This window comes from Triticum dicoccoides, chromosome 2A, assembly GCF_002162155.2.
Source record: "Triticum dicoccoides isolate Atlit2015 ecotype Zavitan chromosome 2A, WEW_v2.0, whole genome shotgun sequence".
NCBI lineage: Eukaryota > Viridiplantae > Streptophyta > Magnoliopsida > Poales > Poaceae > Triticum > Triticum dicoccoides.
Window position 1 is genome coordinate 746686692 of NC_041382.1, and position 19430 is coordinate 746706121.

At 46.0% G+C, this 19430-nt stretch overlaps 1 long non-coding RNA gene across 1 annotated transcript in view; it reads left to right on the forward strand.

Annotated features, from left to right (window-relative positions):
• Nucleotides 1-16326: 16326 nt before the first annotated feature.
• The window catches only part of LOC119352224, a 3991-nt gene continuing 887 nt past the window's right edge, over nt 16327-19430 (forward strand). The window contains exons 1-2 of the long non-coding RNA XR_005170139.1: nt 16327-16387; nt 18650-19257. This is a non-coding gene — a long non-coding RNA (uncharacterized LOC119352224). The remainder of the gene's footprint in view (nt 16388-18649; nt 19258-19430) is intronic.

Sequence of the window (19430 nt, forward strand, 5' to 3'; positions counted from 1 at the left end):
TAGTTTATTTTGTTTGCTATTAATTCATTCTTTGAGCTAAATGACTCTGAAATTGGAAAGCATTTCAAAATGAACTCTGAAAAGGTTGAAAGTTGGCATGGTATCATCATTTCACCCACATAGCATGTTCCAAAAAGTAGAGAGGGTTACGACAAAAACTTGATGCACTTCGTGTACAAAATGGACAATCACTTTCGAAGTATCAAAGTTTCAAACCATAAGACATGAAAGCATTTCAAATGAACTCTGAAAAAGTTGAAAGTTGGGATGGTATCATAATTTCACCCACATAGCATGTGCATGTACAAAACGGACAATGGTAGCATGTTCGTCTGTTACAAATTTGGCATGGTATCATCATAATAGTTGCGGGAGAAAGTCTTCACTTTTTCTTCGCTTGTGTCATTTGCTTATTGCGCCGTAACCATGGATAATCTTCATTGTTTATCAGGATGCTTGGGTCAGCCTTGACATTGAAGGGACGAATTTCATGAAACTTTTCATAATCTTCAGACATGTCTGTCTTGCCGTCCACTCCCAGGATGTCCCTTTTTCCTGAAAGAACTATGTGGCGCTTTGGCTCATCGTATGATGTATTCGCTTCCTTATCTTTTCTTTTTCTCGGTTTGGTAGACATGTCCTTCACATAGATAACCTGTGCCACATCATTGGCTAGGACGAACGGTTCGTCAGTGTACCCAAGATTTTTCAGATCCACTGTTGTCATTCCGTCTGTGGGTCTACCTGTACCCCTCCGCCTAACAGATTGACCCATTTGTACTTAAACAAAGGGACCTTAAAATCATATCCGTAGTTAAGCTCCCATATGTCCACTATGTAACCATAATATGTGTCCTTTCCGCTCTCGGTTGCTGCATCAAAGCGGACACCGCTGTTTTGGTTGGTGCTCTTTTGATCTTGGGCGATCATGTAAAATGTATTCCCATTTATCTCGTATCCTTTGTAAGTCAATACAGTCAAAGATGGTCCCCTGGACAACAAGTACAACTCATCACAAACAGTGTTGTCACCTTTGAGACGTGTTTCGAACCAACTGCTGAAAGTCCTGATGTGTTCACATGTAATCCAGTCGTCGCACTGCTCCGGGTGTTTGGAGCGCAGAATGTTCTTGTGTTCATCGACATACGGGGTCACCAAGGTAGAGTTCTGTAGAACTGTGTAGTGTGCTTGAGACCAAGAATATCCGTCCCTGCGTATTATTGAGTCTCTTCCAAGAGTGCCTTTTCCAGTCAGTCTCCCCTCATACCGCGATTTAGGGAGACCTATCTTGTTAAGGCTAGGAATGAAGTCAACACAAAACCCGATAACATCCTCTGTGTGATGGCCCATGGAGATGCTTCCTTCTGGCCTAGCGCGGTTACGGACATATTTCTGTAGGACTCCCATGAACCTCTCAAAGGGGAACATATTGTGTAGAAATATGGGCCCCAAGATGACAATCTCGTCGACTAGATGAACTAGGACGTGCGTCATGATATTGAAGAAGGATGGTGGGAACACCAGCTCGAAACTGACAAGACATTGTGCCACATCACTCCTTAGCCTTGGTACGATTTCTGGATCGATCACCTTCTGAGAGATTGCATTGAGGAATGCACATAGCCTCACAATGGCTAATCGGAAGTTTTCCGGTAGAAGCCCCCTCAATGCAACCGGAAGCAGTTGCGTCATAATCACGTGGCAGTCATGAGACTTTAGGTTCTGAAACTTTTTCTCTGGCATATTTATTATTCCCTTTATATTCGACGAGAAGCCAGTCGTGACCTTCATACTGAGCAGGCATTCAAAGAAGATTTCTTTCTCTTCTTTTGTAAGAGCGTAGCTGGCAGGACCTTTATACTGCTTCGGAGGCATGCCGTCTTTTTCGTGCAAACGTTGCAGGTCCTCTCGTGCCTCAGGTGTATCTTTTGTCTTCCCATACACGCCCAAGAAGCCTAGCAGGTTCACGCAAAGGTTCTTCGTCACGTGCATCACGTCGATTGAGGAGCGGACCTCTAGGTCTTTCCAGTAGGGTAGGTCCCAAAATATAGATTTCTTCTTCCACATGGGTGCGTGTCCCTCAGCGTCATTCGGAATAGCTAGTCCACTGGGACCCTTTCCAAAGATTACGTAGTGTAAATCATTGACCATAGCAAGCACATGATCACCGGTGCGCATGGCGGGCTTCTTCCGGTGATCTGCCTCACCTTTGAAATGCTTGCCTTTCTTTCGACATTGATGGTTGGTCGGAAGAAATCAACGATGGCCCAGGTACACATTCTTCCTGCATTTGTCCAGGTATATACTTTCAGTGTCATCTAAACAGTGCGTGCATGCGTGGTATCCTTTGTTTGTCTGTCCTGAAAGGTTACTGAGAGCGGGCCAATCGTTGATGGTCACGAACAGCAACGCCTTAAGGTTAAATTCCTCCTGTCTGTGCTCATCCCACGTACGTACACCATTTCCATTCCACAGCTGTAAAAGTTCTTCAACTAATGGCCTTAGGTACACATCAATTTCGTTGTCGGGTTGCTTAGGGCCTTGGATGAGAACTGGCATCATAATGAACGTCCGCTTCATGCACATCCAAGGAGGAAGGTTATACATACATAGAGTCACGAGCCAGGTGCTGTGATTGCTGCTCTGCTCCCCGAAAGGATTAATGCCATCCGCGCTTAAAGCAAACCATACATTCCTTGGGTCCTTTGCAAACTCATCCCAGTACTTTCTCTCGATTTTTCTCCACTGCGACCCGTCAGCGGGTGCTCTCAACTTCCCATCTTTCTTTCGGTCCTCACTGTGCCATCGCATCAACTTGGCATGCTCTTTGTTTCTAAATAGACGTTTCAACCGTGGTATTATAGGAGCATACCACATCACCTTCGCAGGAACCCTCTTCCTGAGGGGCTTGCCGTCAACATCACCAGGGTCATCTCGTCTGATCTTATACCGCACCGCACCGCATACCGGGCATGCATTCAGATCCTTGTATGCACCGCGGTAGAGGATGCAGTCATTAGGGCATGCATGTATCTTATCCACCTCCAATCCTAGAGGGCATACAACCTTCTTTGCTGCGTGTGTACTGTCGGGCAATTCGTTATCCTTTGGAAGCTTCTTCTTCAATATTTTCAGTAGCTTCTCAAATCCTTTGTCAGCCACAGCATTCTCTGCCTTCCACTGCAGCAATTCCAGTACGGTACCGAGCTTTGTGTTGCCATCTTCGCAATTGGGGTATAACCCTTTTTTGTGATCCTCTAACATGCGATCGAACTTCAGCTTCTCCTTTTGACTAATGCATTGCGTCCTTGCATCGACAATGACCCGGCGGAGATCATCATCATCGGGCACATCGTCTGGTTCCTCTTGATCTTCAGCAGCTTCACCCGTGGCAGCATCATTGGGCACATCGTCTGGTTCCTCTTGATCTTCACCAGCTCCCCCCGTTGCAGCATCACCATATTCAGGGGGCACATAGTTGTCATCGTACTCTTCTTCTTCGCCGTCTTCCATCATAACCCCTATTTCTCCGTGCCTCGTCCAAACATTATAGTGTGGCATGAAACCCTTGTAAAGCAGGTGGGAGTGAAGGATTTTCCGGTTAGAGTAAGACCTCGTATTCCCACATTCAGTGCATGGACAACACATAAAACCATTCTGCTTGTTTGCCTTAGCCGCATCGAGAAACTAATGCACGCCCTTAATGTACTCGCGGGTGTGTCTGTCACCGTACATCCATTGCCGGTTCATCTGCGTGCATTATATATAATTAAGTGTCCAAATTAATAGAAGTTCATCATCACATTAAAACCAAAGTGCATACATAGTTCTCATCTAACAACATATAGCTCTCCAGAGCATCTAATTAATTAAACCATACATTGAAACTATGTAAAACATTTCAATGCGAAAACAAATGCGATCATAATCGCAACAAAGGTAACAATTGATCCAACGGCATAATGATACCAAGCCTCGGTATGAATGGCATATTTTCTAATCTTTCTAATCTTCAAGCGCATTGCATCCATCTTGATCTTGTGATCATCGACGACATCCGCAACATGCAACTCCAATATCATCTTCTCCTCCTCAATTTTTTTTATTTTTTCCTTCAACAAATTGTTTTCTTCTTCAACTAAATTTAACCTCTCGACAATAGGGTCGGTTGGCATTTCCGATTCACATACATCCTAGATAAATAAAATCTATGTCACGTTGGTCGGCATAATTTTCATAAACAATAAATGAACCAATAGTTATAAAGATAATATGCATACCAAATCCGAATCATAGACAGGACGAGGGCCGACGGGGGCGGATACCAAAACCATCGCACTATATAAGATGCAATAATAAATGTAAGAAAATGATACAAGTATCTATCTAAACATACAAGTAAGAATATTTTTCCTTTCAGAAAGAAGATAAGAACAAGAGGCTCACCATGGTGGTGTCGGTAATGAGATCGGCGCGGGTGATCGACGGCGGTGAAGACGGGGACGGGGCGTGACGGACCGCTAAATCTAGACAAATCTCGAGGAAAATGGAGCTTGGAGGTCGAGCTTCGAGAGGAGAAAGCTTAAGTAGTGTGGCTCGGGCATTCCATCGAACACCTCATGTGCATAGGAGGTGAGCTAGAGCACCACAAAGCCCTCTCCCCCTCGGCCAGAAAAGACAGAGCACTGTGCTCTGCTCTTGCGCGAGGGGGTATATATAGGCACTTCATTGGTCCCGGTTGGTGGCATGAACCGGGACTAAAGGGGAGCCTTTGGTCCCGGTTCAAGCCACCAACCGGGACCAATGGTGGTGGGTCAGGAGCGAGGCCCATTGGTCCCGGTTCGTCCCACCAACCGGGACCAAAAGGTCCAGACGAACCGGGACCAATGGCCCACGTGGCCCGGCCGGCCCCCGGGGCTCATGAACCGGGACCAATGCCCACATTGGTCCCGGTTCTACACTGAACCGGGACTAATGGGCTGAGCCGGCCTGGATCATAGCCATGTTTTCTACTAGTGCTCCCGCGCCTTGATCCAGCAAGGAGGAGGGAGAGGTTGAGGAAGAGGGCTCCAACAGCAGCACGACAGCATGGTGGTGGTGAAGCTGCAGTACTCCGGCGGGGCTTCGCCAAGCTCTTATGGAGGAGGAGAGGTGTTGGGGAGGGGAGGGGCTGCGCCTTGGATGTTGTGTGCAGCCCTCCCCTCACCCCTCTATTTATAGGGAAGGGGGAAGGGGGTCGGGCCCCTCTAGATGAGATTTAGAGGGGGGCGGCCAAGGGGAGGGGGCTTGCCCCCCAAGCAAGGGGGCGCACCCCTTAGGGTTTCCCCCAACCCTAGGCGCATGGGCCCTAGGGGGTGTCGCGCCCTAGCCCACTTGGGCTGGTTCGCTTCTCCATACAGCCCATAAGGCCCTCCGGAAGAGGTGGCCCCTCCCGGTGGACCCCCCGGAACCCCTCCGGTGGCCCCGGTACAATACCGATATGCCCCCGAACCTTTCCGACGACCGTATGACAACTTCCCATATGTAAATCTTTACCTTCGGACCATTCCGGAACTCCTCGTGACGTCCGGGATCTCATCCAGGACTCCAAACAACATTCGGTAATCACATACAAGTCTTCCTAACAACCCTAGCATCACCGAACCTTAAGTGTGTAGACCCTACGGGTTCGGGAGACATGCAGACATGACCGAGACGACTCTCCAGTCAATAACCAACAGCGGGATATGGATACCCATGTTGGCTCCCACATGCTCCACGATGATCTCATCGGATGAACCACGATGTCGAGGATTCAATCAATCCGTATACAATTCCCTTTGTCAACCGGTACGTTACTTGCCCGAGACTCGATCGTCGGTATCCCAATACCTTGTTCAGTCTCATTTCCGGCAAGTCACTTTACTCGTACCGTAATGCATGATCCCGTGATCAACCACTTGATCACATTGAGCTCATTATGATGATGCATTACCGAGTGGGCCCAGAGATACCTCTCCGTCATACAGAGTGACAAATCCCAGTCTCGATTCGTGCCAACCCAATAGACACTTTCAGAGATACCTATAATGTACCTTTATAGTCACCCAGTTATGTTGTGACCTTTGGCACACCCAAGGCACTCCTACGGTATCCGGGAGTTGCACAATCTCATGGTCTAAGGAAATGATACTTGACATTCAGGAAAGCTACATCAAACGAACTATACGATCTTTGAGCTATGCTTAGGATTGGGTCTTGTCCATCACATCATTCTCCTAATGATGTGAACCCGTTATCAATGACATCCAATGTCCATAGTCAGGAAACCATGACTATCTTTTGATCAACGAGCTAGTTAACTAGAGGCTCACTAGGGACATGTTGTGGTCTATGTATTCACACATGTATTACGATTTCCGGATAACACAATTATAGCATGAACAATAGACAATTATCATGAACAAAGAAATATAATAATAACCATTTTATTATTGCCTCTAGGGCATATTTCCAACAGTCTCCCACTTGCACTAGAGTCAATATTCTAGTTACATTGTGATGAATCGAACACCCATGCAGTTCTGGTGTTGATCATGTTTTGCTCTAGGGAGAGGTTTAGTCAACGGATCTGCTACATTCAGGTCCGTATGTACTTTACAAATCTCTATGTCTCCATTTTGAACACTTTCACGAATGGAGTTGAAGCGATGCTTGATATGCCTGGTCTTCCTGTGAAACCTGGGCTCCTTGGCAAGGGCAATGGCTCCAGTCTTGTCACAAAAGAGAGTCATCGGGCCCGACGCATTGGGTATGACTCCTAGGTCGGTAATGAACTTCTTCACCCAGACTGCTTCTTGTGCTGCCTCCGAGGCTGCCATGTACTCCGCTTCACATGTAGATCCCGCCACAACGCTTTGCTTGCAACTGCACCAGCTTACTGCCCCACCATTCAAAATATACACGTATCCGGTTTGTGACTTAGAGTCATCCAGATCTGTGTCGAAGCTAGCATCGACGTAACCCTTTACGACGAGCTCTTCGTCACCTCCATAAACGAGAAACATTTCCTTGGTCCTTTTCAGGTACTTCAGGATATTCTTGACCGTTGTCCAGTGTTCCATGCCGGGATTACTTTGGTACCTTCCTACCAAACTTACGGCAAGGTTTGCATCAGGTCTGGTACACAGCATAGCATACATGATAGACCCTATGGCCGAGGCATAGGGCACGACACTCATCTTTTCTCTATCTTCTACCGTGGTCGTGCATTGAGCCGTGCTCAATCTCGTACCTTGCAATACAGGCAAGAACCCCTTCTTTGACTGATCCATTTTGAACTTCTTCAATATCTTGTCAAGGTACGTACTCTATGAAAGACCAATGAGGTGTCTCGATCTATCTCTATAGATCTTGATGCCTAATATATAAGCAACTTCTCCAAGGTCCTTCATTGAAAAACACCTGTTCAAGTAGGACTTTATGCTTTCCAAGAATTCTATATCATTTCCCATCAACAGTATGTCATCCACATACAGTATGAGAAATGCTACAGAGCTCCCACTCACTTTCTTGTAAATGCAGGCTTCTCCATAAGTCTGCATAAACCCAAACGCTTTGATCATCTCATCAAAACGAATGTTCAACTCCGAGATGCTTGCACCAGCCCATAAATCGAGCGTTGGAGCTTGCACACCTTGTCAGCATTCTTAGGATCGACAAAACCTTCCGGCTGCATCATATACAATTCTTCCTTAAGGAAACCATTAAGGAATGCCGTTTTGACGTCCATTTGCCATATCTCATAGTCATAGAATGCGGCAATTGATAACATGATTCGGACGGACTTCAGCTTCGCTAGGGGTGAGAAAGTTTCATCGTAGTCAACCCCTTGAACTTGTCAATAACCCTTAGTGACAAGCCGAGCTTTATAGATGGTCACATTACCATCCGCGTCTGTCTTCTTCTTAAAGATCCATTTATTTTCTATGGCTCGCCGATCATCGGGAAAATCAGTCAAAGTCCATACTTCGTTTTCATACATGGATCCTATCTCGAATTTCATGGCTTCCAGCCATTTGTCGGAATCTGGGCCCGCCATCGCTTCTTCATAGTTTGAAGGTTCACCGTTGTCTAACAACATGATTTCCAAGACAGGGTTACCGTACCACTCTGGTGCAGACTGTGTCCTCGTGGACCTACGAAGTTCAGTAGCAACTTGATCTGAAGTTTCATGATCATCATCATCAACTTCCTCTCTAGTCGGTGCAGGCACCTCAGGAACATTTTCTTGAGCTGCGCCACTTACCGGTTCAAGAGGTAATACTTCATCAAGTTCTACTTTCCTCCCACTTATTTCTTTCGAGAGAAACTCTTTCTCCAGAAAGGACCCATTCTTGGCAACAAAGATCTTGCCTTCGGATCTGAGGTAGAAGGTATACCCAATAGTTTCTTTAGGGTATTCTATGAAGACGCATTTTCCGACTTGGGTTCGAGCTTTTCAGGTTGAAGTTTCTTGACATAAGGAACCTACGAACTATGAGGAAGCGATGATGAGCCCAGATTCCGTGAAATGGCTTGAGGCCATGAAATCTGAGATGAGATCCATGTATAAAAACAAAGTATGGACTTTGATTGACTTACCCAAAGATCGGCGAGCCATTGAAATTAAATGGATCTTCAAGACGAAGACGGACGCTGATAGTAGTGTTTAATATCTACAAAGCTAGAATTGTCGCAAAAAGGTTTTCGACAAGTTCAAGGTGTTGACCACGATGAGAATTTCTCACTCGTATCTATGCTTAAGTCTGTCCGAATCATGTTAGCTATTGCCGCATTTTATGAAATCTGGCAAATGGATAAACAAAACTGCATTTCCTAAATAGGATTTATTAAAGAAGAGTTGTATATGATGCAACCAGAAGGTTTTGTCGATCCTAAAGGTACTAACAAAATATGCAAGCTCCAGCGATCCATCTATGGACTGGTGCAAGTATCTCGGAGTTGGAATATACGCTTTGATAAGTTGATCAAAGCATATAGTTTTATACAGACTTGAGGTGAAGCCTGTATTTACAAGAAAGTGAGTGGGAGCACTACATCATTTCTGATAAGTATATGTATGACATATTGTTGATCGGAGATGATGTAGAATTATCCTGCAAAGCATAAAGGAATGTTTGAAAGGAGTTATTTCAAAGAAAGACCTCGGTGACGATGCTTACATATTGAGCATCAAGATCTATAAAGATAAATCAAGACGCTTGATAAGTTTTTCAATGAGTACATACCTTGACAAGATTTTGAAGTACTTCAAAATGGAACAGTCAAAGAAGGAGTTCTTGCCTGTGTTATAAGGTGTGAAGTTGAGTAAGACTCAAAACCCGACCACCGCAGAAGATAGAGAGAGAATGAAAGTCATTCCCTATGCCTCAGCCATAGGTTCTATAAAGTATGGCATGCTGTGTACCAGACCTATTGTATACCCTACCCTGAATTTGGCAAGGGAGTACAATAGTGATCTAGGAGTAGATCACTGGACATTGGTCAAAATTATCCTTAGTGGAATAAGGACATGTTTCTCGATTATGGAGGTGACAAAAGGTTCGTCGTAAAAGGTTACATCGATGCAAGTTTTGACACTAATCCAGATGACTCAAAGTCTCAATCTAGATACATATTGAAAGTGGGAGCAATTAGGTAGAGTAGCTTAGTGCAGAGCATTGTTGACATAGAAATTTGCAAAATACTTACGGATCTGAATGTGGCAGACCCGTTGACTAAACTTCTCTCACAAGCAAAACATGATCACACCTTAGCACTCTTTGGGCGTTAATCACATAGCGATGTGAACTAGATTATTGAATCTAGTAAACCCTTTGGGTGTTGGTCACATGAAAATGTGAACTATGGGTGTTAATCACATGGTGATGTGAACTATTGATGTTAAATCACATGACGATGTGAACTAGATTATTGACTCTAGTGCAAGTGGGAGACTGAAGGAAATATGCCCTAGAAGCAATAATAAAGTTATTATTTATTTCCTTATATCATGATAAATGTTTATTAGTCATGCTAGAATTGTATTAACCGGAAACATAATACATGTGTGAATACATAGACAAACAGAGTGTCACTAGTATGCCTCTACTTGACTAGCTCGTTGATCAAAGATGGTTATGTTTCCTAACCATAGACATGAGTTGTCATTTGATTAACGGGATCACATCATTAGGAGAATGATGTGATTGACTTGACCCATTCCATTAGCTTAGCACACGATCGTTTAGTTTGTTGCTATTGCTTTCTTCATGACTTATACATGTTCCTATGACTATGAGATTATGCAACTCACGTTTACCGGAGGAACACTTTGTGTGCTACCAAATGTCACAACGTAACTGGGTAATTATAAAGGTGCTCTACAGGTGTCTCCGAAGGTATTTGTTGGGTTGGCGTATTTCAAGATTAGGATTTGTCACTCCGATTGTCGGAGAGGTATCTCTGGGCCCTCTCGGTAATGCACATCACTCAAGCCTTGCAAGCATTGCAACTAATAAGTTAGTTGCGAGATGATGTATTACAGAACGAGTAAAGACACTTGTCGGTAACGAGATTGAACTAGGTATTGAGATACCGACGATCAAATCTCGGGCAAGTAGCATACCGATGACAAAGGGAACAACGTATATTGTTATGCGGTCTGACCGATAAAGATCTTCGTAGAATATGTAGGAGCCAATATGAGCATCCAGGTTCCGCTATTGGTTATTGACCGGAGACATGTCTCGGTCATGTCTACATAGTTCTCGAACCCGTAGGGTCCGCACGCTTAAAGTTCGGTGACGATCGTAATTAGGGTTTTTGTGTTATTGATGAACCGAAGGTTGTTCGGTGTCCCGGATGTGATCACGGACATGAAGAGGAGTCTCGAAATGGTCGAGACATAAAGATTGATATATTGGAAGCCTATATTTGGATATCGGAAACGTTTCGGGTGAAATCGGGATTTTACCGGAGTACCGGGGGGTTACCGAAACCCCCCGGGGGTTATTGGGCCTACATGGGCCCTAAGGGAGAAGATGAGGGCCGGCCAGGGCAGGCCGCGCACCCCCTCCCCCCTAGTCCGAATAGGACAAGGAAGGGGGGGCGGCGCCCCCCTTTTCCTCTTTCTCCCTCCCCCCTTCCTTTTCCAACGAGTAGGACTCCTCCAGGCGCACCCCTTGGGCCGACCGCACCTCCCCCTCTCCCTCCTTTATATACGGGGGCAAGGGGGCACCCCATGACACACAAGTTGATCTTCGTGATCGTTCCTTAGCCGTGTGCGGTGCCCCCTTCCACCATATTCCACCTCGGTCATATCGTAGCGGTGCTTAGGAAGCCCTGCGTCGGTAGAACATCATCACCGTCATCACGCCGTTGTGCTGACGAAACTCTCCCTCAACACTTTGCTGGATCGGAGCTCGAGGATGTCACCGAGTTGAACGTGTGCAGAACTCGGAGGTGCCATACGTTCGGTACTTGGATCGGTCGGATCGGGAAGACGTACGACTACTTCCTCTATGTTGTGTCAACGCTTCCGTTGCCGGTCTACGAGGGTACATAGACAAACACTCTCCTCTCTCGTTGCTATGCATCACCATGATCTTGCATGTGCGTAGAATTTTTTTTTGAAATTACTATGTTCCCCAACAGAATATTACTGGGCTTTTTTTGTAACCCGCCATTGGGGTTAACCCGGCCCCTCCTGAGCGGGTCTTACCTGGTAGCTATATTCCCAACACCCTAGGTAGACGACACTCGCCGAGGGCAGGAGGATAGTTTTCACAACTTCTCACTAGCGGTATGTTCTAACTGGGTTTGGAGTATTATGGATCATAAACTAAACTAAGACAATATTTCAATCAATCATATTCGCAAAAAAATTCAATCAATCAAGTACTCTAAAACACAATTTCCCATGATTGTGGTCTGGTTAGCGTGTTTTCTAGTTTTTCTTTGTGAGAATATATTTTTGTGAAGATATTTTTGTATGCAAAAGCTCCACTATTGATTTGGACATGTGTCCTCCCATGGTTGGCTGGTTACCGTGTTTTCTATTTTTATTTTCACCACGACTAAGAAACAAACCAATTTTCTGCAGAGATAGATAAAGATGTGTTGCCCTATTATTTGTTTGTTAGGGTTTGCACGTCGGGTATAAAAACTGACAGCGTATATATAACTATCTCTTCACAGGTACGTGCCCTTCGATCGTCGGTTCCGCGTAGTGCTGGATAATTCGTTGGACAAGCCATGGATCACGTACCCATCGAAGACTCCTTGGAATCGCTCCGGATCGACTCCTCGCCGCCGCGTGATGCGTCGGCGCCGGAGCCGGCGCTCGACGAGCCCACGGCCCCCCTGTTCCAGATCCAGGGAAGACAGCAGCGCCAACCCGTCGCCGCCCGCACGGGACCCTGGCCCGTAGCTCTTCCGTCCGCTTTCATGGCGCCGGCCGCCCACGACGGCCACGGCGATGATGCCCACGTCGTCGGTCAGGGTCAGTCCAGACACGGCGATTCCGCGGCGCGGCAGCAAATCCGGTGGGAGCCGGAGGCGAAGGCGTGCGCCCAGTGCCACAGGACGGGCACGCCGCAGTGGCGGACCGGCCCGGACGGGCCGGGCACGCTGTGCAACGCGTGCGGCATCCGGTACAGGATGAGCAGGGAGAAAGCTTGGGCGCAGCTGGCGTCCAGCGCCGGCGAAGTTCCCCGACCATGAACCTGCGCAGCTAGCTAGCTAGCTAGCTGTGCATGCCATGTGTGACACGCGTTTGCTCAAGTTGTTTGCAACAATCAGGAGGAGTACCAATTAGCAATTAGCGAGGTCAATTGATTAGTGTATTATTATACTAGAAGGTATCTTTTCTTCCTTCTAAGCATGTTTAATGTTTGGGCCATGGGCCGCCGGCAGTCCGGCCGAACGGTTGGGCCGGACTAGCCCGAGCCGCCCGATCTAGTGATTACGAGTCGTTCGATGCCTATGTTGACTTCCCCTCTCCCTATTCCTCTCCACAAAGCCCCCTCGTCTGGACATCCTCCGGCCGCAGGCCTTCACCCCCTCACCTGGACCTCCTCTCTCCGCCGCCCCCGTGCTGTTGGATGCTGCACTTGCCACCCGTTGCCGCGCTCGCCGCTGTCTTCTCATGTTTCTCGCCAAGATCCACGCATGCAGCAAAAACTTCGCCAACAAAAAAAAGTTGTCAAAAAATAGCTATATGTTGCCGTACTCTGTTGAATCATTTTGAAAACCTGGTTCCAGCAAAATTGAAGCTATGGTTGTAGCAAAAAATTGTTGGTACAAAAAAAAACTCTGGTAGTAGCAAATGACATCTCCGGTAGTGGCAAAACTCTGAGACGGTTGCAGCAAAAGATAGCCATCACCGCTGTCGACTAACACCGTCGTGGGTGGATGTAGCAAAAATTGGGTGCGGTTCCAGCAAAATCAAAATATGGATATAGCAAAAAAAATGTCTCCGGTTCCAGCAAAATCAAAATATGGTTGTAGCAAAAAACTTGACCGGAAAACTACAGGAGATGTAGCATGCCGTGAAAGAATGAATGCATAGCAAATGTCAACACCCGTGGTAACAAAAAGTGACAAAGGTTGCATCAAAAACACAGTCACCGGTCTCGTATGTCATGGAGATGGGATGTAACAAAAAAAATGACAAACACCAGTAGTAACAGAAAAATAGAACGATTGTAGCAAAAATCGATCGCCGGTTCCAGCAAAAACACCATGAAAGCAGATTTCAGGCAGGAGTGGGTGGCAGCAAAAACATGGGCCGGTTCCAGCAAACCAAACCATGGTTGTAGCGAAAACTCGCCATCGACGAGGTCGATTGCAGCTCGGCCATGGTGATTAGCGCATCCGGTTGCGCATGCCATGGAGAGCGGCGCACCCAGTTGCGGGCGTAGCTGCGCACTCCTCCCAGCTGCTGAATCTCATGGAGGGATTTCTCTCGCTGGAGAAAAAGAGAGAGATGGAGGGGATGGGAGTGACAGAGGAAGAGGATAAGGGAGGGAGGTGGAGAAGAAGATAAGACAGAAAAAAATGAGAGGGTGGAAGCAGCGAGACGTGGGCTACGATCTGGTGGCATCGAGCGTTGCGCCTGCGACCGGCCGAACGTTTCGGCCGGCGCACTGGCGTAAAACGTTTACCTTGGGCCAATGCTAATTTACGTTCGATAAATTTTTAGCACTGCAAGTTAAATAGCTACTCTTTTGTTTCTATCAAAATTTGTTTTTTTACAAAACATAATACAGACGCAGACACTCACAAACACACACGTGGTTTACCACCGGAAGAATGAAGTTATTTAATTCCGCAAAGTCTAAGGACCTGTTTGTTTGGGTTTTTGCTTCTGCTTTTGCAGCTTTTTCATTTTGATCAAAAATCATAAAAGCTTATAAATAGTTGTTTTTGGCTCCAAAAGCCATAAAAGCTCAAAAACATGTTTTTTAGCCAAAGTGAATAAATTGCTAAAGCAGAAGCAAAACTCAAACAAGGCCTAAGACTTAAATCAGGGTGGGCAGATTCATCAAACTTGCAAACCATACAATTCGCCTTCCTATCTACATCTCTGCATCCGGCGGGCCTTGATGGACCTCGTGCAGGTAACCTTACACGCATATCACATATTGCCCAGTCTAAAAATAAATGTCTCAAATTTAATACAATTTTATATTAAAATTAGTATAAAGTTAAGACATTTATTTTGAGACGAAGAGAGTATTTTACTGGATATTACTTCCTCCGTATCAAAATAAGTGTTTTAAACTTAGTATAACTTTACACTTAAATTAATATCAAATTGACATTTATTTTAGGACGGGGAGTATAATATAGCTTGGCTTTTATGCACGGAAGTATTTGTTGTCAATAGTGAAAAAGAACGTATGGTAGTGGTAGATACTCATCGTTGATGGGGTTGACATGCTATGATGCCTGTAAACGTCACAATCGGCAATTGTAGAAATATGGATACACAACAACCACGCAATGAGTCGACTCGTATACTAACGAGAATCAAACATGGATATCTTTGCGAACCAACCTGTGGTTGGATGGTTAGAGGGATTGTGGTATTCCCAGTCCACCAGGGTTCAAATCCTGGTGCTCGCATTTATTCCTGGATTTATTTCAGGATTTCCGGCGATGCGCATTTAGTGGGAGGAGATGTTCCCGTCGACGACGAGGTGCCTACGGTGACTTCGTAAATTTCAAGATGATATGCCGGCTCAGTCTTTCGAAGGTGCTCATAGGGGTAGGGTGTGCGTGTGTGAGTTCATAGGGGTGAGTGTATGCGCGTGTATATGAGCGCTTGTGTCTGTACTGCTGTTAAAAAAACATGAATATCTTTTAACTGGGATTAGCTACGGAAAACTGTCAACCAGACGAAAGCCAAACCCTTGACTAGTCCCAACTTTCTTTAGTGATCCTTCCGTAGTCGCGGCACTCGCGCGACCCCTATGCTCCTCCTCCTCCTTCTCTCACGCTGGCCGCCGTCAATCGCCTTCGCCCCTGCTCACTAACCTGGACTCGAAGTGATTCTACACTCATGAGATGGCGCAACGAGACTGAAAGACAGGAGAAGGGAAGAAATGCAATGGAAGAGGCAGCACTCCGTTGAGGGATTTGGGGAGGAGACCCCGGAATTGAGATAGAAACTCACCTTTTTTCTTTTAGTAACACACACCTCACTTTTTTTTGAGGGTCACACACCTCACCTCGGCAGTGTACTCACTGTGTCCCAGCTTCCAAGCCCATCCGTCTCCCCTATGTGGACCAGGCCCACAAAAGTACGGGCCAGTCCCTCGCCCGCACGACCCAGGTTACACGTCAGTTCGGCCCGCTCCGTGTACCCACCCATCGCTCTCCCGTACGAGACGGACACGGCCGGGGAACGCTCCCAGATCGCCGCCGCGTAGCCTTTCGCCGCCGGGTTCGACGAGGGAGCCGGGGCCAGTACTGGCCGGGGCACGCAAGCCGGCCTATAGCCTGTAGAGAGACTGGTTCGGGGTTGTGGGCCAGCGGCGCGGCAACATCGTGGGTGGTGGGGCGGACGCGTATCTCTACGACGACCCGGTAGACGCCGCCGCCATCTCGGCGCTCCTCGGCTCCCACTTCGACGGCGCTAAGGTCGACGCTCAAGTGCCTCCTCGCCCTCATCTCGCAGGGCTTCTACGTCGCCCACCTCTTCCGGCAGGTCCCGCTAGCGTCCCACTCCTCGTCTCGTCTTATGTCATCTCACGCCGCGAATTCCGGAGACTGAATTGCGTGTGTGCTTGCGGCGCAGGCGGTCAAGAACGTGCCGGCATAGTCGCTTGAGGACCTCTACCTGCTCCACTACGCCGGCGAAGTAAGCTCACCCCCCTCCCTGCCTGTGATAAGTCAAGCCAAACCCTAACTAGATTCGTCTGCAGTTTTATTCCCGTGATTAGTCGAGCTAAATCCTAAGTAGATTCGTTTGCATTTTTTTCCTGCATGTGGTTAGTCGAGGCAGATCGGAGCCAAGTGGGAAATTAAAAAACAATCTCGTTATGAAAATCTAGTTCTTTGGATGCTTGGACCATGAAATTGCTGCCATTGCAATTTTGATATGTTATTAAAATAAAATCTTCTGATGTTGTGGACACTTGCGTTTGACACTTGTGAATCTTGATTCTAGATGTGAGTGTCAGTAAGCTCATCACCTCAGATATATGCCAGTCTTGTCTGAACTGAATCGACAAGAGTCATTTGTCTGAACTGTGTCTAGATGTGGGTGGCCGACAGGTGGCTACTTTTCTTACAAAAGAGGAGAATAATCTTTGATATGGTATGGTATAGCATAAAGATGCTTGCATCACAATCTTGTTATAGTTTCTTAGTTGTTTGGATGCATTGGGCATAGGACTGGAATAATATGAACATCTTAGAGCATCTCTAGCAGATTCCCTAAACTTTGATCCCTTTAATTGACATTTTGTTTCAAGCAATTCATTGAACACTTCGCCTGCAAGCACGCCGTACACACATATTGAGCTAAATCCACCGCACGCACATTGATCTTGATAAATCCATCATCCATACATTGAAAAAAAAACCTTTGGCAGCTTTCCATTATGAACTGAAACCAACTAATTCAAACCATCATATAGATTCCGGCGAAATAAACAGTTGACATGGTTGCTGCCATTGTCCGTACGCCACAAATCAAACCCAACCCAAGTCAAAAGCTAGTGCTCTAGTTTCTCATCAAATCTACATGAAATTTATACATATACATACTACACAGCTGGCTCCCATCCGTCATCCTCTCCCTTTTCTCTCGCTCGCCGCCAAGTGGGCCTTAGCTATTGAGTAATGCTATGCGATCCATGCGATTTAGCAATATGCTTAGGAAGCAGTGGAAGAAAACAGCCCGCCTAGGCGAAGCTTAATGATACTAGGATCTAGGCAACAAGAAAATGCCTAGCAATATCCTCGTAAGGAAGTTTAGATCTCTATACAATGAGCTCCAATATTATTATGGGCTTATAAGGATGGCTAGTAGAGTTTGTTAATAATTCTGGCAAATATATTTTGTGTAGATGATCCATAGTATCCATAGATTGATTCTGCTATATCATGTAATATTTTATTCAATGTCTTGTGGAACTGTTGATCATTATCTTGACATAAGGCCAAATTAGTGTCAGTAACTAGTTATGAGGGCTGCACACATCAATCCTGGAGGCAGATTTGTTACTACCTAATGTTAATATACTTGATGCTGATGGATGAAAGATAAAATTATGAACTACTCCCTCTGTTTTGGTATAGAAGTCCCATGTGTACCATTGGAGTATACCCATTAGAATATAATACATACATCCAGGAACATGCCTGGTCTTTCTATATCGAAACAGAAGGAACTAGTTTGTATTTAAATTATATGACTGGATTTCATATACCTGGTCTCGTCCTGTCAAATTTACGCTTGCTATTTCTGTACATATTTGGGGATAGTTGGTGCAAACCTCTATGCAAGTGATCTGTCTGCACACTTCAATGATGGATCGTGCACTGTAGTAGCTGGTATTTAGGCTATTGATATTTTTGCTCAGTCGGGGAATAATTCTTGATGCTTAATTTTCAGCCCATTCTATCTGTTGCTAACACCACCCTCTTGGAGCAACATGTAACAAATAAGAATGTTACAGTTTATTGAATAAGAATGTTACATGTAAGATATCTCGCATGAATCTATTATCTTTGGTTTGTTTGTATATATTTTCTCCCTCTGTTGTCTTTTCATGTTACCATGACCAAAGCTTCCTTAAAACTTTGCTTAAATATTTCCTTCGACATTCTTCTGTGTTTTTTATTGTTATTCAATATATACGTGTTTATCTAGCTGCCCAATCTTCATTAGCTCCCTTATGTTGCACATGGTATACGCTAGATGGGAATCGCCAATGTTGCTTGAGAATCTTGCTTGGTGAGTTGATCCCTCCATTTTTCTTGGTGGTTCTGAAATTTCTGTATATTACATTGCTTTGTTTTTGGATATGTTTCGTCTGGTTTGCACTTGTTCTGTATGGTGCATTGTATGTTTTGTTCTATACATATTCTCATGTGCAAACTACATTTTTTGCAGAATCGTGCCAGAAATCCAACAGGGCTACTACCCTCCCCGTCCTCGGGCAAACTGGGGTGTGCCCGATGCACCAGCAACACAGCAGCCTGGAGCTTATCCTGGCGCACCACCATAGTATGGCCAGCAACCTTATGGCAGAGCAGCCCCCCTGGCACTGGCTATGACTACTATAACCAATAGCAACAACCCCAACAGCATTTTTTGCCACTGGAACTGCTGCACTTGCTGATGCTAGCAACTACAATTACAACAAGCCTGCTACTCATGCTTCACAAGGTTATGGTGATTATATGTACTCTCAACAGAGTGGTGGGCATCAAGCTTATGATTACTCTGGTTATCAGACCCAAGGACTATCTTACTTGCAGCTGCCTGGATATGATCAGCAGAACTATGGGGCATCTGGGGCATCAGCTGCTAACTCAACTCAGGATGGTGGTACTGCACCAATTAAATCTATGGTGGTCTAGGTGGCGCTGGTCAAGCATCTTCAGGGCAGCAAACTTCAACTCCAGCCACTGGAGGCCAACCGGGTTATCCTAATCAACCACCTATACTTGTGTTGCTGCATCAAGCTACACGGTGCAAGGGTCTGCCCCTCGATCTGGGTACGTTGCTCCACCGACACAGCCTCGCTATGATATGCAGCCACCACCACAGGGCATGTATGGCCAGAGTGCTTATGGGCGTATTCTGCTAAAGTTACAACACCTGTTGCGTCCCAGGATCAATCCATTGTTGGACCTGCGCCTACCACAGCAACTGCCATTCCTGCTCCTGC